General features: G+C 44.7%; 1 protein-coding gene and 1 long non-coding RNA gene across 4 annotated transcripts in view; one reads left to right on the forward strand and one right to left on the reverse strand.

Moving 5' to 3' along the window:
* ARHGAP32 (Rho GTPase activating protein 32) overlaps positions 1 to 23,596 on the reverse strand; it is a 1,359,293-nt gene that overhangs the window by 234,696 nt on the left and 1,101,001 nt on the right. The gene's annotated exons all lie outside the window — the stretch shown is intronic.
* On the forward strand, positions 3,850 to 22,363 carry LOC147731767 (uncharacterized). The gene is made up of 2 exons (XR_015308462.1): positions 3,850 to 3,988; positions 21,279 to 22,363. It is a non-coding gene; the product is annotated as an uncharacterized LOC147731767 (long non-coding RNA).

Below are 23,596 nucleotides of genomic sequence, written 5' to 3' on the forward strand. Positions count from 1 at the left end.
GGAGAAGCTTAGATATTATATTTTCACGAATGAACATCCGCATATTACAAGCTATTTATACTCGCATGTAACATTTTACTACTAGTCCTCTAATAGTTTAGGTTGTAATAATGAACCCCAGTCACTTTACAGTAGCTGTGTTTAGTCATTGCCACTTAGCTCATTTTGTGCAGCCCTCTAATTGCCCCTCGGAGATTGCTCGTCTTTATCATGAACCCTGACTGGATATAGCATGACATCGGGTATTTTGATTACTTGTAGTTGTTTTCTTGGTCTGTAGAAATGAGAATCTGGCCTCCTGCACCTGAATTGAAAAATGGGGGTAAAAGGACAACGTATGTTCCCTCTCCTATCTTACGTGCCAGTCTCTGCAACATATCACTCTCACAATAGTTCATGATATGTGCTATAATCTGCCACCGGAGCGCCCCAGGGATTGGCTTGGGGGCAGGGACCTCGGCACTCTCTCCACAAAGAAGACTGACAAAACACTTTGCAGAAGATTTTTAGTTTCAATGTAGGTCACCATGTTGCCTATATTATTTGAGTCTGTCACTTCTATCACTTAGTGTTTCGCTTGGTGTGTGTTTTCTAGTTCTGCAGATGGCCAAAATGCATTTTTTTCATATTGCCATGAAGATTGACGAACATTGATAATACCTTAGTTTGCCATTGACGATTAGGACATTCAGTATTAATGCCTCAAAGCCAATTTCAACTCTAGTCCGAGGCCAGTACAAATTCCAGACCAGCAAGTTGTCCAACAGAATCTATACTCGCAGGCAAGATCCTGACTGCTATTTACGCGAGAAGTGAATATACACGAAGGAAAGCAGAGCTTTCACAAAAGATAACTGCAGTGATTCACCTTTGTGGCACATCGCGATTATCGTGTGTACCCCTGTGGCACGACCCCACGCTCCCGGGCAAAAGCAAATGGCTGTGCGAAGATAATAAAAACTTTATGAAACGCTGCCCATCACAGCCGCACTGAGAGCCAATGAACCCCCGCAGTGCCTTGAGTATGCTGCCGCGAATTGGCAATAACTTCCATACCCTACGACACACTATGAACACCATATAGACTGAGAGTGGGGCACAATATTGTAAAAATACGTGGGACGATGCGCAACCGCACACACTGAACACCTGCGCTGCTGTGGCACCTATTTGAAATAGTGCTGATACCTGGTGGCATCCTGCTGAGTCCCCACCGTAACTGCCCATCTGCTCCAATACACAAACTGCACACTCATGATCCCAGAGGCTGCCTGAATAGACGAATAATACCTGCACAATACGTGGGCAAACGTCAGGGCACTGCACCACTGAGGAGAAGCAAAGTACCCATATGAGCCCAAAAACAAAATACCTAATCACCAGATCTCACAGAAAGAGCCAGCCCCCGGAAATTTTCTCATTGCTACGCATGGCTAATGACAACCCCCATTATACCACTGCAACCCCAGTAAAACAGACTGGTTGGATCTGAAGGGTGGCACCAGGGCAACACTCATCGGGACCCTTAATTAGCCCAATACACAAAGATTAACTCCCGCACTCATTCTCCCCAGGGTGCAAAATATAGATTCATCAAGCAACATGGGCAAACTGACAAACAACAACCCAAACTATCATTCTATACACGTCACACGCCCAGACCCACACAGGCACTTTCTAATCCTGAGAGCGACTCAGAACGTTCCTGAGACTCAAACATGGACTACCTTTGTTCTTCTCTCCTCTCCACTGATTCCAGGCATCGTCTAAGAATATTGCTGATACCACTGTTCCCCCCCACTCTTTTTATGTCATGTTCTACACCCCCGTTTATTTGCATGTTTTAACACCATGGTTCGTAATGTGCAACACTGCATCTGTCCTTTGTTTACTCTCTGTAACTTTGTACCTTACTAATTCCCTTGTTAACACGCTGAATCCTCCAGATCTTTCCAGCACCCCCGGTGACCATCCCTGTGAAGACTGCCAGTTCCGGCTTGACATTAAAATGGCGGCTAAACTTCCTCCTGGGCCACATCTTCCCTTTCCCTCTGCTATCATTTGTTTCCAATGTTTCGACGATCTCCTTATTCTGCCTATGCTCTTTCACCCTTAACTTATTTCTTTCTGCTAGCCCTCCCATTTTAGACCATGAGGGTTATTGACTTTGATTAAGCTACGTTCAGTTTGGCAGACTACTTATTTTATTTTCATGGTTTTTCCCTTCTACCTCCATCGTTAGCTGATCTAGGGCAGAAGGCGTCTGTACATGTGTACCTACTCTCATTTCCCCGTCTGCTGTATTAGTCCTCCCCTACCACCCAACTGTCCCTAAACGGCCTCCATGTTTGTGCCCCTTGCCAAAGCACTCACTCTCACCTTGTTGGGGAGGGATCCAGCATTTTTGCCCTGGAGTCTCAGATTCCCCTCTGAGAGAGTCCACAGTGTTAAGGGTTTCACACATAGCGGAAAAAGGCCTTAATTGGCCTCCTTTAATGTGCCCCTTACCAAAGCACTCCTTCTCCCCTTGTTGGGGAGGGATCCTAGCATTCATGCCCTGGAGTCTCAGACACACCTCTGAGAGAGTCCACAGTGTTAAAGGATTCTTAACATAGCGAAGGTTTGGGAATGTTCCCATTATCGCTGGGAACCCAGCACTTCACACCGTGAAAGGCGCTCTCCTTGAAACCTTTTGATAATCTCCTCCAGGCTGATACCTCAACCTTCTGATGTACCGCGGTGACCGAGCAACCTTGAGCTGATAACCGGTGGAGTTGCCCTACGCAGCTATTGAGGAGTTGACTCTGGTTCCCCCCTTGGCCATTGATCGAGCGAGGTACAAAAGATTTTGTGTGTACCCCATTCAGATCAATCACCCCCATAACAAAGTACTATAATAATTTTGATTGCTGTGTATTAATAAAAACACACACATTACATGTGGGAAATGCTTTGCACTAACAGTTTTGATTAACATATTAATTAGTGATGTAAAACGCATGTTTAATCTATTTTGTGCATTTAAGTGGTATAATGATGCATGTTTATGTTGAAATGTACATTGTGCACTGCCTGCTGCCTTTATGCTTCATTTTTGTATGGGTTGCAGTGTGATGCTTTTCTGCTAGGTAACAGTTTTAAAGGATAAATATTAGCACGGGTCGGTGGGGGGGGACAGAAAACACTTATATTCTGTGTATTTTACATTTTCTTTTTGTGTTTATCGTAGTTTTGGCTGGTTGCCAATTTCAAAATGGTTTCGCTTTTCCCAGTTCTGCGCAGTAGAAAAAGCTTACAACATTTTTCTGAGAGAAGCTCGTCCATGCTCTGTGCTTCACTGAAAACTTTGTAACTTCAGCTGACTATATTCGATGCCATTTGATATGAACGCTGGTGAGTGGCTGTGGGCCAAAATGATAACCACGAGAACAGCTGAATGTCTGCCAAGGATAAAAGTCAAGTGCCTTCCAAAAATGACCATGTGGAAACAGCTGATTCACTGAAAATGAACATTTAAAGGTCTAATGATGAACCGGAACAGTCGAACATGTATATATCAGTTTTTCAAACAAAGCTGTTTACGGACATCCTGGAAGTTAAGAAATGCATGGACAGTCGAATTTGTATCTGTCAGCTTTTTAATCAGGAAGTTATTCATGGACATCCTGAAAATTAACAAATACATTGTCAATTAACGGACATCCTGAGAGCTAAGAACTGCAATGTCATGACCAATTGGAGAAAGAGAAACAACAAGTGTTGTAACATTTGAGGGTAGAGAGCCAGCAAATACAGTATAAATATCAGATCAAAATTGGGTTTTAATGTCACAGAAGCTGATCGCAGAGAGAAGCTGATTGCACTGCAGCTGTTTGCAGTGATGCTGGGAGCCTGAAACTATGCCAGAAGGCTCACTGATAACCCATGTAGGTTGGAGATCATTGCGGGACACTAGGCCTGGGAAAGAGTTGCGTCCGAGGAGCCCTGGGTTAGTAAGTATAGTTGGGGTTTAGTGCTGGGTAGGAAGGTTTTAAGTGTAGAAATCTTTAGAATTAAATGCATATTAACTATGGTTCTCTGATCTTTTCATGAAGAATTCTCTTTCAGGTACATTACAAAGGATTGATGGATTTTTTATTTTAGAGAATAATGCAATTAATGTGAACCTGAATTTTTCTCTTCATGACTTATTAACAGTTTTTCTTGATTTATTTCCTGAATAAATGGCAATGCTCAGTGAAAATTAACAATGACAGAATAAATGATAATTTTCTTTTATGCAAATTAATTATAAAAACTCTTAAATGATTTCAGGTGTTCTTGATTCTTTTAGAGTCAATTAATTATGCAAATCAATGTATTATTGTAGTGAGGTTAAGCTGGTCTTGACAATCACCGTCAACTTACTCAACTAATTGGTCCATCAACCTAATTGGCGGGGTACATTGATGCATAGATTAGTTTAGTAGAATTATTGAGGAAAACAAATGTTGGTGTTAAAATCTGTGCTTAAAAGGTACCCTGTCATAGGAGAGAATTCGCTCAACCCATTTTATATATATATTTGCAAGGGTCTGGGGTCAAGTGTGTGTGTGTGTGACTAGGTGTGTTGTACTTCGGTGTTAGGGCCCCACCGGAGTGACCTGGACCCTGGGTTGGTGATATTTCTGGGTGAGCACTGCATCAGATAACTTGGAAGCAGATTAATGGTTATTATTGCCTAGTTTGGTGATTAGTGATGGTTATTTTTACTAGCTTAGTGTATATAAAATCCCTATATTCAAAGGTTAATGTATATAAAGTTTGATGTACAGAATTATGACTAACATCTGTTGAGTTTGTGTTACGTTATATGTAGTCCTGAAAAGGCTTCCGAGGACTGCATGAAGCTGGTGCCTCTGGCTGCAGGCAGAGGAAGTGTGGCAAGTGAAGTCGCACATCGCATAGTCCGTTTCAAAAAAGTAGTATTGTCGTATACTGCAGTAGTATCGTCGTATATCACAAGTGGTGTCGTCGCACATCACAAGTTTAGGGACTTTACGTGTGAAAGGATAAATGCATAGCAAGGACAGCCTATACAATCTTAGCCTTCAAGTGCAGGGATCATTGCGTATCCTGATTTAAAACTTACTGCCAAGAGAGTAATAGAGCTTAACCCGAGCTTGAGAGAAGGGTAAATGTAGAGGTAAGACCTGCTTTATCGGCGAGTGTAAAATTCTGTGGTAGAGAAGAGGTAAGCGCTGTCTACTGGAAATACAGAATACTTGTACAATTGAAAATTCTATCACTTTGTTTAGCGAAATAGACAAATGGAGTTGTTTTGTGTAAGTTACTAACCGATTCGGTTGTTTATTTGGTAAAAATGGCTTCTCAATAGATTTTGTAAAGGAGGGGTCAGCAGAAGCTGCAGAAGCCGGAGCAGAGCTGACGTCAAAAGTGACGCGCAGGGATTGCTCCTCGTGACCAAGACAGAGTAAGGGCTGATTGGTGCATCAGTAAAACAGCTAAACTATTGGTTAAGCACTAAGAAGACGTATCTTGTTCTAATTGGTATGCTAGTGAAAACCGTGCTGTGATAGGCTGGTGTTACGGAGCAGCAACAGAAGAGTGCGCAATCTTTTGAAAGACAGGAAATTAACAGAAAAATGTATTATATTGGTAAAGAGAAGAAAGTTTCACTGTTTGGAAAGGTAAAAAGATTGCTTGTGAGAGAAAAGCCTGTAGTAAAACTGGAGTGGAAATTAGTCTTTTCCATGGGAACGCCCCTATCTTACATGCTAACGAAGTATGGCTTTTGCAAAAACAACAGGTGATGGACCGAATGAGGATCAATGTCACACATTCACCCCAGTCAAAAGATCTGGGTCCTAATCCATCGTTTTTTTGCACTCCACACCACCCTGGGTTAGACAATGGCGATATGCAAATCAGCTCTGACCCTGTGCCCCATGGGAACAGTCCAGTCCGAACTACAAAAGCCATGTCCTTCCCAGAACGGAATCAAGCATCCGAGGACCGGACCGGTTTCGAGGTAACACCTCTCATCAGCCCGGCTAGCTTGACTCCAGTGGTGTGGAGTGCCTGGGACCCACGTCTGGGCATCCCCAGTACACTTATAGCGAGTTTGCAAAAACAACAGGTGATGGACCGAATGAGGATCAATGTCACACATTCACCCCAGTCAAAAGATCTGGGTCCTAATCCATCGTTTTTTTGCACTCCACACCACCCTGGGTTAGACAATGGCGATATGCAAATCAGCTCTGACCCTGTGCCCCATGGGAACAGTCCAGTCCGAACTACAAAAGCCATGTCCTTCCCAGAACGGAATCAAGCATCCGAGGACCGGACCGGTTTCGAGGTAACACCTCTCATCAGCCCGGCTAGCTTGACTCCAGTGGTGTGGAGTGCCTGGGACCCACGTCTGGGCATCCCCAGTACACTTATAGCGAGTTTGCAAAAACAACAGGTGATGGACCGAATGAGGATCAATGTCACACATTCACCCCAGTCAAAAGATCTGGGTCCTAATCCATCGTTTTTTTGCACTCCACACCACCCTGGGTTAGACAATGGCGATATGCAAATCAGCTCTGACCCTGTGCCCCATGGGAACAGTCCAGTCCGAACTACAAAAGCCATGTCCTTCCCAGAACGGAATCAAGCATCCGAGGACCGGACCGGTTTCGAGGTAACACCTCTCATCAGCCCGGCTAGCTTGACTCCAGTGGTGTGGAGTGCCTGGGACCCACGTCTGGGCATCCCCAGTACACTTATAGCGAGTTTGCAAAAACAACAGGTGATGGACCGAATGAGGATCAATGTCACACATTCACCCCAGTCAAAAGATCTGGGTCCTAATCCATCGTTTTTTTGCACTCCACACCACCCTGGGTTAGACAATGGCGATATGCAAATCAGCTCTGACCCTGTGCCCCATGGGAACAGTCCAGTCCGAACTACAAAAGCCATGTCCTTCCCAGAACGGAATCAAGCATCCGAGGACCGGACCGGTTTCGAGGTAACACCTCTCATCAGCCCGGCTAGCTTGACTCCAGTGGTGTGGAGTGCCTGGGACCCACGTCTGGGCATCCCCAGTACACTTATAGCGAGTTTGCAAAAACAACAGGTGATGGACCGAATGAGGATCAATGTCACACATTCACCCCAGTCAAAAGATCTGGGTCCTAATCCATCGTTTTTTTGCACTCCACACCACCCTGGGTTAGACAATGGCGATATGCAAATCAGCTCTGACCCTGTGCCCCATGGGAACAGTCCAGTCCGAACTACAAAAGCCATGTCCTTCCCAGAACGGAATCAAGCATCCGAGGACCGGACCGGTTTCGAGGTAACACCTCTCATCAGCCCGGCTAGCTTGACTCCAGTGGTGTGGAGTGCCTGGGACCCACGTCTGGGCATCCCCAGTACACTTATAGCGAGTTTGCAAAAACAACAGGTGATGGACCGAATGAGGATCAATGTCACACATTCACCCCAGTCAAAAGATCTGGGTCCTAATCCATCGTTTTTTTGCACTCCACACCACCCTGGGTTAGACAATGGCGATATGCAAATCAGCTCTGACCCTGTGCCCCATGGGAACAGTCCAGTCCGAACTACAAAAGCCATGTCCTTCCCAGAACGGAATCAAGCATCCGAGGACCGGACCGGTTTCGAGGTAACACCTCTCATCAGCCCGGCTAGCTTGACTCCAGTGGTGTGGAGTGCCTGGGACCCACGTCTGGGCATCCCCAGTACACTTATAGCGAGTTTGCAAAAACAACAGGTGATGGACCGAATGAGGATCAAAAAAACGATGGATTATGACCCAGATCTTTTGACTGGGTTGAATGTGTGACATTGATCCACATTCGGTCCATCACCTGTTGTTTTTGCAAATACCGCGTTAAGTGTACTGGGGATGCCCAGACGTGGGTCCCAGGCACTCCGCACCACTGGAGTCAAGCTAGCCGGGCTGATGAGAGGTGTTACCTCGAAACCGGTCCGGTCCTCGGATGCTTGATTCCGTTCTGGGAAGGACATGGCTTTTGTAGTTCGGACTGGACTGTTCCCATGGGGCACAGGGTCAGAGCTGATTTGCATATCGCCATTGTCTAACCCGGGGTGGTGTGGAGTGCAAAAAAACGATGGATTATGACCCAGATCTTTTGACTGGGTTGAATGTGTGACATTGATCCACATTCGGTCCATCACCTGTTGTTTTTGCAAATACCGCGTTAAGTGTACTGGGGATGCCCAGACGTGGGTCCCAGGCACTCCGCACCACTGGAGTCAAGCTAGCCGGGCTGATGAGAGGTGTTACCTCGAAACCGGTCCGGTCCTCGGATGCTTGATTCCGTTCTGGGAAGGACATGGCTTTTGTAGTTCGGACTGGACTGTTCCCATGGGGCACAGGGTCAGAGCTGATTTGCATATCGCCATTGTCTAACCCGGGGTGGTGTGGAGTGCAAAAAAACGATGGATTATGACCCAGATCTTTTGACTGGGTTGAATGTGTGACATTGATCCACATTCGGTCCATCACCTGTTGTTTTTGCAAATACCGCGTTAAGTGTACTGGGGATGCCCAGACGTGGGTCCCAGGCACTCCACACCACTGGAGTCAAGCTAGCCGGGCTGATGAGAGGTGTTACCTCGAAACCGGTCCGGTCCTCGGATGCTTGATTCCGTTCTGGGAAGGACATGGCTTTTGTAGTTCGGACTGGACTGTTCCCATGGGGCACAGGGTCAGAGCTGATTTGCATATCGCCATTGTCTAACCCGGGGTGGTGTGGAGTGCAAAAAAACGATGGATTATGACCCAGATCTTTTGACTGGGTTGAATGTGTGACATTGATCCACATTCGGTCCATCACCTGTTGTTTTTGCAAATACCGCGTTAAGTGTACTGGGGATGCTCAGACGTGGGTCCCAGGCACTCCACACCACTGGAGTCAAGCTAGCCGGGCTGATGAGAGGTGTTACCTCGAAACCGGTCCGGTCCTCGGATGCTTGATTCCGTTCTGGGAAGGACATGGCTTTTGTAGTTCGGACTGGACTGTTCCCATGGGGCACAGGGTCAGAGCTGATTTGCATATCGCCATTGTCTAACCCGGGGTGGTGTGGAGTGCAAAAAAACGATGGATTATGACCCAGATCTTTTGACTGGGTTGAATGTGTGACATTGATCCACATTCGGTCCATCACCTGTTGTTTTTGCAAATACCGCGTTAAGTGTACTGGGGATGCCCAGACGTGGGTCCCAGGCACTCCACACCACTGGAGTCAAGCTAGCCGGGCTGATGAGAGGTGTTACCTCGAAACCGGTCCGGTCCTCGGATGCTTGATTCCGTTCTGGGAAGGACATGGCTTTTGTAGTTCGGACTGGACTGTTCCCATGGGGCACAGGGTCAGAGCTGATTTGCATATCGCCATTGTCTAACCCGGGGTGGTGTGGAGTGCAAAAAAACGATGGATTATGACCCAGATCTTTTGACTGGGTTGAATGTGTGACATTGATCCACATTCGGTCCATCACCTGTTGTTTTTGCAAATACCGCGTTAAGTGTACTGGGGATGCCCAGACGTGGGTCCCAGGCACTCCACACCACTGGAGTCAAGCTAGCCGGGCTGATGAGAGGTGTTACCTCGAAACCGGTCCGGTCCTCGGATGCTTGATTCCGTTCTGGGAAGGACATGGCTTTTGTAGTTCGGACTGGACTGTTCCCATGGGGCACAGGGTCAGAGCTGATTTGCATATCGCCATTGTCTAACCCGGGGTGGTGTGGAGTGCAAAAAAACGATGGATTATGACCCAGATCTTTTGACTGGGTTGAATGTGTGACATTGATCCACATTCGGTCCATCACCTGTTGTTTTTGCAAATACCGCGTTAAGTGTACTGGGGATGCCCAGACGTGGGTCCCAGGCACTCCACACCACTGGAGTCAAGCTAGCCGGGCTGATGAGAGGTGTTACCTCGAAACCGGTCCGGTCCTCGGATGCTTGATTCCGTTCTGGGAAGGACATGGCTTTTGTAGTTCGGACTGGACTGTTCCCATGGGGCACAGGGTCAGAGCTGATTTGCATATCGCCATTGTCTAACCCGGGGTGGTGTGGAGTGCAAAAAAACGATGGATTATGACCCAGATCTTTTGACTGGGTTGAATGTGTGACATTGATCCACATTCGGTCCATCACCTGTTGTTTTTGCAAATACCGCGTTAAGTGTACTGGGGATGCCCAGACGTGGGTCCCAGGCACTCCACACCACTGGAGTCAAGCTAGCCGGGCTGATGAGAGGTGTTACCTCGAAACCGGTCCGGTCCTCGGATGCTTGATTCCGTTCTGGGAAGGACATGGCTTTTGTAGTTCGGACTGGACTGTTCCCATGGGGCACAGGGTCAGAGCTGATTTGCATATCGCCATTGTCTAACCCGGGGTGGTGTGGAGTGCAAAAAAACGATGGATTATGACCCAGATCTTTTGACTGGGTTGAATGTGTGACATTGATCCACATTCGGTCCATCACCTGTTGTTTTTGCAAACGAAGTATGGCTGGCTCACTTGTTTGTGGGCCGAGAATTGGGTGCAATACACGAAAGGGGATGGTGTGCTTGCATTTCCTGCAGAAAATTGAGAGAAACAATTATGAAACTTAAGCCTACACCTAAACCTTCACAATTTGAAGTGTTAATGGAATGGGAAGGTGTGGTGTATAAGAGAGAACAACATAGATCAGGAAGAAGTTATGATTTTGGTTTGCACGTGACGGACGACTGAGCTGCAGTGCCTGACATTGCTGTGCGAACTGCTCCATGCAAGTGGAGTTTAAGGAGGCACTGGAGCGGGAGGCAATTTTGGACACTAACGACGGTTTATTTTCACCATTGTCAATGAAGGGCAAACAGGCTAAGAGCTGCGGTCAGTACAGGGAAAGCCAGACTCAAAGCTGCTGAGACCAGCGATTTTATGTGGAAAGATGCCGGCTCATGGATCCAATCTGGAATGGATCCCACCTGCACCATTTGGCCACACAGACCAGGCCAGAGCCACGAGTCAGTGTCATAGAAACAGTGCCAGGGGCCAGCCGCCATGAGAGTGGGTGCAGCAAGCTGCTGTGCTCGCCGGTTGCAGCACGATTGAATGCACCCCGAAGGTAGTAATTTCTGATGCGACCGGGACCCAGCCCACCGGCCCGCAGCCGTCCAGTGACAATCATAATGCTGAATAAGGAGTAAGTGCCCGAGAGAGCAGGTAATCTATTAACTGGAATGATCAATTACATATTTTTAAATAATAGATTGCTGTTACAAAACGGAGCTATGTGACGGGGTTAGTAATAATAATAATAAGAAGAAACTTTATTCGGATTTTTTAGAGATCCATAAAAGCAGTACATAATAAAAAAATCTGCAGTACAATGTATTTACAAGTAGCATGGCAATTAAGAAGAAATCGAATAGTTTGTACAATACTGTTATTTTAGAGATTTTTTCTGTGTCTGTATATACATTTCAAAAAGTTAAGAACGTGGTAGCATGTGGCTTCAGTGTCCAAAAGCTGCAGACTCAGCATGGCTGGTCGACATTGTCTAAGACCCCAAGTTTTTAGGAGAGTCAGTAGCCAAACTTTACGGTGTTCCTGATAGAATTTACAGAACAAGACGGTATGGAGGGTAGTTTGTGTTGATTTTCCGTCACAAGGACAAAGAGGTGGATTTGAGTCCCAGACGTTTGGGGTTGGAAAAGCTACCAGTTTGTGGAATATGTTTAGTCTGAATCTTATCAGGAGGTAGCGGTCGAAGGTGCCAATGTTAAGAGTTAAATAGGGCTGAATTCAAAAGGTGGATTGGATCGTTATTGCATGTTGGACGGACTGTTTCCCTGCTTCTGATTGTAATCTCAGGTTTTCCAGATGGCCCAAGGCTAGTGTTTTTAAGTTGTTTTTTGTGAGTTCTCCAATTTTCTCAGGATTTGAGTAGTATTGTTCTACTCCGAGGTCGATGAGGAAATTCCGGATATAGGCTAGCCATTTGATTTTTAGAGCGTAGTCCAGGGACATTGCGTCTGCCAGTATCGTTTTTGTAAGGTCATTTTTTTCTGAAACCCAGATGCGACGCCATAGGAGTAGTGGTTGTATTTTCGCAAGATCTTCGAAATGTGAAACGCCCAATTCTGTGTGGCAGGCGTAGGTCGAAGCTCGCTTAGGGGCTGATAGGAGAAATCTAAAAAAGTTATTTTCTGCAATTTGCAGAGAAGTGACATCTGTGTGACCCCATAGTCCTGCTCCGTATAGGGCTGTCGATTGGCATTTGGCTTTATATATAGTCAGCAGTTCCATGGGAGGACGTTTTCCTAGTTTTTGTGTAAACGTCACCAATGCAGCTAATGCTCTTTTAAAGCAGTGTTTCCTGGCTTCCACTGCTTTTTTCCAGGAGAGTTTGTTATCTATCGTAACTCCCAGATAACAGTATTCAGTTGTGGAGTCTATTTTTTGGGTATCAAGATAAATGGTTTTTTGATGTTCTCTCCCGACCCCAGCCTTCATTACGAAAGTCTTTTTCACGTTTATGTGAAGGTCTAGGGTTCTCATGAACTGAGAGTATCTGTTGAGGGATTTTTGGAGTTCACAGGGGGTTCGTGCCAGGAGGACGGCGTCGTCCGCGTAGAGCAGAGAGGGGATCGGGCGATGTTTAGCCTGCGGGAGATCCCGGGCACCCTTCAAAAGCTCTACCTCCAAGTTGTTAGTGTAGAGGGAGAAGAGGAAGGGTGCCAGGACGCATCCTTGTCTGACCCCACGCTCCACTCTAAAAGACGCTGTCAGTTCCCCCTTTGTGCCAAAGCGAACTCTTGCGGAAGGATTAGAATAGAGTTCCCTCAAAAAGTTCAGGAGTGGCGGATCTACCCCCATTTGTGCTAAAAGGGACCATAGTTTTGTGTGGGAGACGCAGTCAAAAGCCGCGGACAGGTCCACGTAGATCATGTAGAGTTTTTCTTTGTTGGCTCGCACGTATTTTCCAAAAATGACCGAAAGATAAAGGGCTTGTTCCACGGTTCCTAGTCCTTCTCTAAAGCCGAATTGTAGGTCAGACAGTATACCTCTCTCCTCCACCCAATCCTGAAGTCTTTCTAGGATCACTCTGCCTGCCATTTTCCCCAGTGAATCCAACAAAGAAATTGGGCGGTAGCAAGCAGGGTCCTGGCGGTTGCCTTTCTTGAATATTGGCACCATAATGGACCTTGTCCATGACTCCAAGATTCCTTTTTTTGCCGTTGCAGTGCACACCCTTGTTATAATCGGTGCCCAAAGTTCTGTTTTGTATTTAAAAAAGTCCGCCGGGACTCCGTCTGGGCCTGGAGCTTTTCCTTTTTTGGATGAATTCAGTGCCAGAAGGATCTCAGAAATTTCGAAGTTTATGTCTATAGGGTATGGTTGGAATATTTCTTTTTCCTCTTCCGTTTCTTGATCAGAGGATGATTTTTGGAAGATTGTGGTGAAGTGAGATACCCATTCTGCAGCGTCTATTGCGACTTCGATTTTTGGGCGTGTGTCGTCAACCAAAAAGGGAGTTCTTATAATTCTCCAGAAGGCTTGAGGGTTTTTGTCTTGTGCACTGGTATGGAGTTTGTTCCAAAGTTTTTGCTTAAGTTCCTCTTTTCTCTTTTTCCTGATTTTGTGATATTCGCTTCTAAGGATGGCTATAGTGCGATGATCCCTTTCATCTTTGTTTAGAGCTAGTTTCAGCTTTGTGTGAGCCTTGGTACACTCTTGATTGAACCAGCCTTTTAGTCGAGGTAGTCCAGTTTTTTGTTTTGCTGTAAGTAAAACCTTTAATTTATCCATAATTTGGGCAAAGTTGTTAAGGAGCTCCTCGTCTTCTGTTGATATGTCCAGACAGATTTTAATTTGGGGGTAGACTGACTGTATCAGCTCTTTAGTGAGTTCCTCTGGGTTTATACTCCCCCACTTTATTGAGTACCCATTTAGTTTGTCCATGCTTATGTTTTCCTGGATCAATGCGTTAGCTATTGTCATAGGAGGGCATTGTTGGTGGTTTATTGTCAGTTCCAATTTTAGTATTGCGTGATCGCTTTGGAAATTCGGTTTGACTTCGAAGTTTTTTACTCTTGATTGTGAGGATGCCGACATTATTATGTAGTCAACCGTGGTACTGTAACCTCTTCCTATGTAGATCGGTGCTAGCAAGTTGGCTCCGTGGTCCAAGGTATTTACTACTTGGAGGTCCAGATCTGATAGGAGATCGTTCATTAATCTGCCCATGTTGTTATGCGAGAAGTGGATAAGGGAACGACCTTCCTCTGTCACCATGCCAGGACATTTTTGTTTTGGTTGGGTACAGGCGTGGAGGTTAAAATCGCCTACCCATATTATGGATACCGAACCTCTTTCTCCTTGTTTCGTTCTAAGGGTGGTTAGTTTTTCGTGGAGGTGAGTCAGGACTCCCTGAAGCTCTGGTTCGTCCAAATTATTGTAGAAGTTAATCATGACTATTGACTCTTTTTTCGGTAGGGAGAGACCAAGGATCTGAAAGTTAGGGTCCAGTTCAATGACCTTTGTTTTGATGTTTTGAATAGTATTGGCTAAATAGATGCATAGTCCTCCCTTTGGTCTACCCTTCTGTCAAGACGTCGCAGGGGAGGAGTATGTCTTGTACCCCTGTAGATGGTGTTCTTGTTGTGACCACGTCTCCTGTAAGCATATTATTAGATGACTGTGCGCGTGGTACATAATTGACCCGTCCTCCACCTTTGTCCTTAATCCTGCGATATTCCAGGAGATCAGGCTTAGGGTTGTTGGATTGTCCCTAGAGGTTTTAACTGCTTGTGATTCGCTAGGAATCTGTGGGTCTGGAGGGAGTGGTGGGGAATCCGGGGGTCCCGGTGAGTCGGTGCTATTTAGGGAGTGTTCTTCTAGCTGTGGTGGTCAGTCAACGCACTCTAGGGCACTATACTTATTTTTAAGGGGAAGGCCATTCCAGCCATCCCAACATGGGGGATCACTGTAATTTCTCCACTGTTCTTGTCCTCTCCATTCATCCCTTTCTCTGCCTCGGTGGTTGGGGCCTAATGGATTGAAAGGGGGGGGGCCGACCTTGCCACGGTTGCTGCCATTGGTGGATGATGTGTTGTGTGGATTGAGGAGGTTGCTGCCACTGTTGAGAGATGTAATGTAAAGGTTGAGGAAGTTGAGGGGGTCGTTGCCACTGGAAAGTTGTTTGTTGTGGTATTTGTGGGAATCGCGGGGTATGTGGAGGCTGCTGGCATTGGTACGTAATGTATTCTGAGGGGTGTATGAGCCCTCTATTTACTGGAAAAGTGGAACAGGGAAAATTTTGTCGTGAGGGTGTAGGTAGGAAATAGCACAAGGGAAGAGGATTTATTTGGGTGGCGGGTCCACTGCTGGGTGTGTTGCAGATATAGTTTGCTGCCCCTGTCTCCCTAAATTTGATGGTAATAACGTCACCCGCTATGGTCTTCGTGTTCCTGCCCACCCAGTCTCCCCTACGTACAGAAAAGATCTCACCCCTGATGTGGGCAGGTAGGGGTTTATGCAGTTGGAGCCACTGGGCGCATTTATTCCTTAACTCTGCTAAAGTTTCTCTTACACCCTCCTTCAGTGGTGGTACAGCTGTTAAGACCACCACGAAGGGGGAAGCTTCCGGCGGCAAATTGATTATTTTGGGACGAGACTGCTTTGTCTTAGATTCTTGAGGTTTCTCTAAGAGTGAAGTCGCTGCTGGAGTAGTAGTGTTCTCATTAGTGCCTTTTGGTTGTCGGTTATTTGTTTTGGTTGGACCTACAGAAGCTTTCGGTGCTGCTTGAGTTGCGGAGACGGAATCTACCGCAATAGGGGTGACTAGGGGAGCGTCTGACTTACTCCCTTTTTGGGTTAGAAGCTGTATCGCTGATGCCTTGCTAGCTGGAGGAGTATTGGGCTTGATCGATGTGCCTGTTGCATGTTTGGTGCAGGGTGTTTTTTTGGGGAGTATTTCTTTTGCCCCATGCGTTTGTGCGGGGCCATTCCCGCTTATCTTGCTACCACATTTCGAATTGATTAGTGACGTGAGTCTGTCTAGCTTCGATATTAGGGGTTTAATTTGTGCTGTTATTGTGGCTTCGAGATCTGATTTAAGGTCTATTACCATGTTTTCCACCCAGCAGGGTATGCCTGCCGTGGAGTTAGGAGTGGGCGAAATCAAGTTATGATTCTTAACTTTTGCTTTTGGTTTTTCCTTAATATTGGGGACAACCTTGGTAGAAGTGGAGGTGTCTTTCCTTGCTTTTATCGGTTCTGAAGTCATTTCTGTGTCGGGTGGAGTGGGATGACTAGCTACACTCTGCTCTGGTTTGTCAGTTGGTGATTGGCATGCTTCTAAGTCTGGGGTTGCCTCGAGGTCAACATATGACAGATCGGAGTCTGAATGGGTCACGGATAAGTCTACAGCATTCGGGACAGTCAGCGTGGGGACGATAGTTAGGGGTAAGGGTAAGGAACAGTTGTTAACGGCCTGGTGAGCGGGGGAGCTTGCGTTTGCAAGAGAACCCAGGGAAGAGCGTTTAGCGTGCATAAGGTCCAGGGAGACTCTTTTTTCCAACAGGATAATGCTCTTATCGATGGTTTCGTTGACCCGGGATATGAAGAGATCTATGGGGCCGGTCACTTGTGCCACGGCCGTAGCTTTTTTTGTATTGCTTCTAGTTTTGGGACGCATAGTGGTCATGTGTGATATGAGTCAGGGGCTTCGAAATGGGCCTCTCGGGAGACGGGAGGTGAATCCTGTGACTGGCCACTCTGTGTTGAAAAGTAAGATGAGTGTCACTGGGCGGCCTTGCTTACTCGTGGTATGGGGGTAAAAATGTTGGGGGTCTGGGCCAGGGCCGTCCGCTGCCGTCCTCGAACGGCCTTCGCCCGAGCTGCGTCCCGCGCTGCGGGAGTAAGGTGTTGTTAAGTAAGGGGCGTAAAGGGCGGGGGGCGGGCCAGCAGGGAGAGCGAACCGGAAGCTATACGTCGGTCTTGCAGGGACTTCTGGGAAATGAAGTCCCTGCACGCTCGCAGCCCCGCTGGTGCCTCGCGCCTCTCACCGCCTCTCTGTTCCGCTCCGGCGCTGCTGATTCCCTCCAGCTGATGGTCCGCTTCCAGCACCCACCGACGAGGCGGGACCCGCGAAGCGGGTGCAGCGAGGAGTGGGCTGGAAAGGAGGGCTGGAGGTTTGCTGCGCTGTTGTGCCTCTCTGTCTTGGCCAGGTATGTCCGTTTTAATGATAAGCGTCGGGGTTAGTGTAGACCTAGGTACTAGTGATTTCCGATGTTTATTTCCTCCCTCAGCCTGTGCCCCCAGCCCGTGCACCCCGTAATTGTTATTGTGCACTCTCCTAGCAACACTAGAACTCTGCTCTAAGTCCGGGAGAGGCTGAGCAGGTCATGTTAAGGGCAGGCACACCTCTCACATTAGCCAAGCAGTGCCATTGTCACCATTCACCAGTTCTGCAGTGAGAGCTGTTTGAGGGGCTCCTCACCAGTGTCATGACTAGGGACATACTTGCTTCGCTACTGTACAGCAGCTGAGAGATCAGTGTATACAGCTGGTGGAGCCAGCGAGTGTGGCTGTCATAGACTCACAGAGACCCTTCTCAAGGGCATCGACAGCTGCATTTTTTTTATTATTTTTCCCCACTTAGGTGCAACAGTGTAGTTTTGGGACTTAACTTTAAAATTAAAGCTACCACAGTTATTTCGCACATAGGAGGGGCTGAATATCCCTGTTAAAAGAACTCTAATATACCAAAGATGCATTGCATATTCCCCAAATTGCGATCAGTGTAAAAGGGCACTATGTTAGTGCCCTGCCATTTCTGTCGTTGGCAGCAGTTTTAAGATGTTCTTAGTTTATTGCTGTGGAAATGGGTGACATTTCTAATGTTTATATACACTTCCCTCGTCTTTACTGCTTGAGCCTGCTCGCGAGAAAAGTATCACTCATAGTGGTTGAAATGTCACTCAATCACACTGACATTATAAAAATGTCACACATAGCAACCGGAAACCTTGGCAGCTATGGAATGAGAATATTGAGGACAAAATATGTAGATGGGAGCAGGAAGATGTACCAAATTATTTGTTCCCTGTCAGGAGTATGGGAGGATCTACAGGAGATAAAAAGAAAGAGGAAGAGAAGCATGTTCAAATTTTAGACTGTAGATACAGTGACACAAAAGATGAATTGCTAGATGACATTCTGGATAACAGATCACCTCCATATCAAGGGGAGTTTGCAACAGTGGTCCCAAAGGCACCGCCAGCAGAAACTACAAAAGTTATCCAAACTATTCCAGTCCCCATAGGGAGTAGTACAATAAAAAGACAGGAACCTTTTCAAATTAATAGTACAGTAATGAAGCAAGAACTCCTTCCAATGAGTAGTACAAGTATTTGGCAAGAAAGACACGTGATAAATAGGTCAAATCATGAGGAAGAAAAAATTGAATTAGCAGTCAAAACACGAGAATTGTCTGAAAAATTAAAAGAACTACCTATGAATATGTAAGCTTTAACAGTCCCAATGAATATAGATTCTGAAATTTCTGTTTGCAAAAGTGAGGTAGAGGAAGAACATTCACTGACCATACCGTTAAATGAGGCAAAACCAGATCTTAAAAGAGAGTTATTAGCTGAAAGGGTCAGGCATATACAGCCTGGTGCGTACCAATTAGATACAACAACAGATCTGACAAAAACTCTGATTTATGCAAACGAAACTGAGATACTAGCTGAAAAACAGACTGGATGGCTGCAGGGAACAGAACCTAGAGAAAGATTAAACAAAGTCTCTTTGGGTCTGACAAATGAGGAGTTGGGAGAGTGAGTAGAAAGTGGCTATAGAACAAATGCAGAAAGCCAACAGATAGACATTGCAGAATTAAAGGTAGACATGGGGGAATCACATTCTGGAAAGGTAAGTATGAACAGATTAAAATGTTATCAGGATGAAGAGATACTCTTTATGAGTAAAAACATTACCTGGAAAAGCAAGAATTTGCAGGAAAATATTGAAGAAGCTACCAGTGAGACAGGAGTAGATATTTCCAAATATAGGGATTTGCAAAACACAAAGATCGGACTTCACAGAGAAAGGCATAGAAAATGTAAACAAAGGTGGAAGAAAAGCTAAAATTAAAGAATTGCTGAGAAAAAGAAAGTTGAAAAATGGAAGAGCAGGTGGAGAAAGAAGAAAAAACGAATAGCTGATAGGGGATCATTAGCAGTTCCTGCTGCTCACAAATGTGAAACTGACTACATTACCAGAGGGAATTGGTTTGCAGATGAATTGGCAAAATATTGCACAAAACAAGATTGTTCTTTGAATCAGACATGGGTGTAGAAAGACACACTTTCCCAATATCACATACTTACTAACACAGTAGAAACACGGGAAGAAGTGAGGCAGTTGCAAGATCAGGCAAGAGATGAGGAAAAGGAAACATGGGTAAGAGAAGGTTGCACACAAAAGAAAGAATGATGTATCGGCCTACCAAGATGAAAGAGCTGTTATACCCAACAGTATGTTTGCCCATTTTGCACAAATGTGTCATGGACAGGCACACACAGATAGGGAAACTGATCCTGCCAACAAAGTTATCAGTCTGATTTATGAAATACTGAGCACTAAAAAGAAACTGCATTGTGCCTATTGTCCAGAAGCTTCTGGAGTTGGTGAACAGGTGATTGGCACAATGAAGATAAAATTAGCAAAAATGTGGGATTCCACTGTCTTGAAATGGCTGGATGCTTTGCCCCTAGTTCTAGTGACCATGAGAAATACAAATGATAGAAGGACAGATTTAAATCTGTACAAGGTACTAATGGGACAAGCAATGAGAAAAGCATATATACCTGATCAACAAGACAGGCCAATGAGAAATAGATCACAGATTTTGGATGCATGTTCAGAATCAGGTGCTAAGCAACCAGAAGCGGGAAACAGACTGTAAAACTGGTGATTTAGGACCAACAGACTGTGAGAGTGTACATCATGGTGTAAGATTTAATGATTTTTCACCGACAACTATTTAGAAAGTACTACAGACCTACAGACACAGAGACCAAATCTGAAGTACAAGTCACTGGAATGGACATATATGGCACTTCCTGATATATAAGAGGAAGCGGATAGCCAGGAAAGTCTGAGAGTGACTGTACGAGAGGTGGTCAAGGAAGAAGAAAATTCAGAAATACTGAGTTATCTTATCTGACACTAGAGGAGGCAAGGATGATCAGGAAAATCAAAACAAAGAATGTGAACCTATAGATAGGGACGATTTACACATGAATTCAGGGATTACTTGAGGTGACCATAACAGTGTTTACAGAAAACAATTCCGGGTTTAGCTCACAAGAGGAAAACGATTTTTTGATGAACCATTTCCAAGTAGTTAAAATAAAAGAAGGGGCAAAGGACTGAAAGTGATTTAAGTGTGGAAACACACTTTGTACAGACAGAAGTAGATTTATAGGATAACTTAGATACCATAGTAAATATAACATGTTTTGCTTTAGGTATAAGATGTGTTTATGTTGTATCGTTTTTTCCTAATGAGACTGATAACAATGTACCAACAGTTGCCACCAGCAGATATAATTGCACTTCATAAGGATAAATAAGTTTAGATTTGGAACTAAAGATAACATTTTTGTTGAGAACAAGGGAAATGAGAAAGAAATTGATGAACTAACAAATTATTGAGAAGAAGGGTCTGATCAAATAAAGTTAGTGGAATATATGGGTGGTTTTGGGATTTGGTGATGATTCACAAATCGTTTAAGATATTCAAGATTTGTGATCATCAAAGGAAATGATAGAGCAAGGTACAGAAGATTTTGTGTGTACCCCATTCAGATCAATCAACCCCATAACAAAGTAATATATTAATTTTGATTGCTGTGTATTAATAAAAACACACACATTACATGTGGGAAATGCTTTGCACTAACAGGTTTGATTAACATATTGATTAGTGATGTAAAACGCATGTTTAATCTATTTTGTGCATTTAAGTGGTATAATAATGCATGTTTATATAGTAATGTACATTGTGCACTGCATGCTGCCTTTCTGCTTCATTTTTTATTGGCTTGCAGTGTGATGCTTTTCTGCTAGGTAACAGTTTTAAAGGATAAATATTAGCACAGGTGGGTGGGGGACTGAAAACACTTATATTCTGTGTATTTTACATTTTCTTTTTGTGTTTATCATAGTTTTGGCTGGTTGCCAATTTCAAAATGGCTTCACTTTTCCCGGTTCTGCGCAGTAGAAAAAGCTTACATCATTTTGCTGAGAGAAGCTCGTCCATGCTCTGAGCTTCACTGAAAACTTTGCAACTTCAGCGGACTATATTCAAGGCCATTTGATATGAACGCTGGTGAGTGGCTGTGGGCCAAAATGTTAACCACGAGAACAGCTGAATGTCTGCCAAGGATAAAAGTCAAATGCCTTCTAAAAAATGATCATGTGTAAATAGCTGAATCACTGAAAATGAACATTAAAAGGCCTAATGATGAACCGGAACAGTCAAACTTGTATTTATCAGTTTGTCAAACAAAGTTGTTCACGGACATTCTGGAAGTTAAGAAATGCATGGAAGTCAAATGTGTATCTGTCAGCTTTTTAATCAGGAAGTTATTCATGGACATCCTGATAATTAACAAATACATTGTCAATTAACGGACATCCTGTGAGCTAAGAACTGCGGTGTCATGACCAATCAGAGAAAGAGAAACAACAAGAGTTGAAACATTTGAGGGTAGAGAGCCAGCAAACACAGTATAAATATCAGACCAAAATTGGGTTTTAATGTGTCAGAAGCTGATCGCAGAGAGAAGCTGATTGCACTGCAGCTGTTTGCAGTGATGCTGGGAGCCTGAAACTATGCCAGAAGTCTCACTGATAACCCCTGTAGGTTGGAGATCGTTGTGGGACACTAGGCCTGGGAAAGAGTTGCGTCTGAGGAGGGCTGGGTTAGTAAGTATAGTTGGGGTTTAGTGCTGGATAGGAAGGTTTTAAGTGTAGAAATCTTTAGAATTAAAGGCATATTTTAACTATGTTTCTCTGATCTTTTCATGAAGAATTCTCTTTCAGGTACATGACCAAGGATTGATGGATGTTTTATTTGAGAGAATAATGCAATTAATGTGAACCTGAATTTTTCTCTTCATGACTTTTATTAACAGTTTTTCTTGATTTATTTCCAGAATAAATGGCAATACTCAGTGACAATTAACAATGACAGAATAAATGATAATTTTCTTTTATGCAAATTAATTATATAAAATCTTTTAAATGATTTCAGGTGTTCTTGATTCTTTTAGAGTCAATTAATTATGCAAATCAATGTATTGTTGTAGTGAGGTTAAGCTGGTCTTGACAATCACCGTCAACTTACTCAACTAATTGGTCCATCGACCTAATTGGCGGGGTACATTGATGCATTGATTAGTTTAGTAGAATTATTGAGGGAAACAAATGTTGGTGTTAAAATCTGTGCTTAAAAGGTATCCTGTCATAGGAGAGAATTTACTCAACCCATTTTATATATATATTTGTAAGGGTCTGGGGTAAAGTGTGTGTGTGACTAGGTGTGTTGTACTTCGGTGTTATGGGCCCCACCGGAGTGACCTGGACCCTGGGTTGGTGATATTTCTGGGTGAGCGCTGCATCACCATCATCTACCCATCCGATCATCAGACACTGTTTCTTCTCTTGTCGCCACTTGTGTTTTCCTACCCTGCCCTCTCCTCTGTCCTCCCTCCCTCCCTCCTTTTCTTCCTCTTCTATTCCCTCCCTCTCTTCACCGAATCCCTATCCCCTGCAAGCCTTTCCCTTCCCATACATGAGCCATCCCTTTCTAACTCTTGTATCTTCAGTAACTACGTACCTGAAACTGTTGTAACTATGTAACTATGTTTTGATGCAATTTTACCTCCCCATGTAAAGCGCTCTGAAACCTCCGGGTTTAGCCAGCACTATATAAAACTTTTCAAATAAAATGGCTGATGCAGGACAACAATAAGACAATACAAAAATGCCCAGATAACGCTGGGGATTAATGATCCTGCTGGAGACATCATTTGTCTGTTAGTGGTTTTTAAATGCAGATAAACTGTATTCTATGTGGCAGCTCAGTGGGTTACTGCCTTTGTCACAGAGATCCTTGTGTTACTTGCAGTTCAGAAGTTACAATCCAAACATAGGACAGCGACCAATGAACTGTCACCAAAGAGCTGCATACAAACACAAATGGTATAGTTAGAACTTCACTTTTCCTGTTTTGTGATATAGTTTGAACTTCCCCAGTCTTCCATTATTCTAATATTGGTAAAATGAGTATGTTTGGGCAGATATACATTTTTTATCAGTAAAGCTGACCCCCATGGAAAACTCTTTAAATCTTAAGGTTGTGTTTCCCCAGACCAAATATACTGCCTACCAGTATGGATGAAATGCGATTCCTACACCTTGTAATCCTCATTGGCCTATGCGACATTTCCTGTAGACTGATTTACATACTTGTATGATT

This window comes from Lissotriton vulgaris, chromosome 2_1 (assembly GCF_964263255.1).
Source record: "Lissotriton vulgaris chromosome 2_1, aLisVul1.2, whole genome shotgun sequence".
Lineage (NCBI taxonomy): Eukaryota > Metazoa > Chordata > Amphibia > Caudata > Salamandridae > Lissotriton > Lissotriton vulgaris.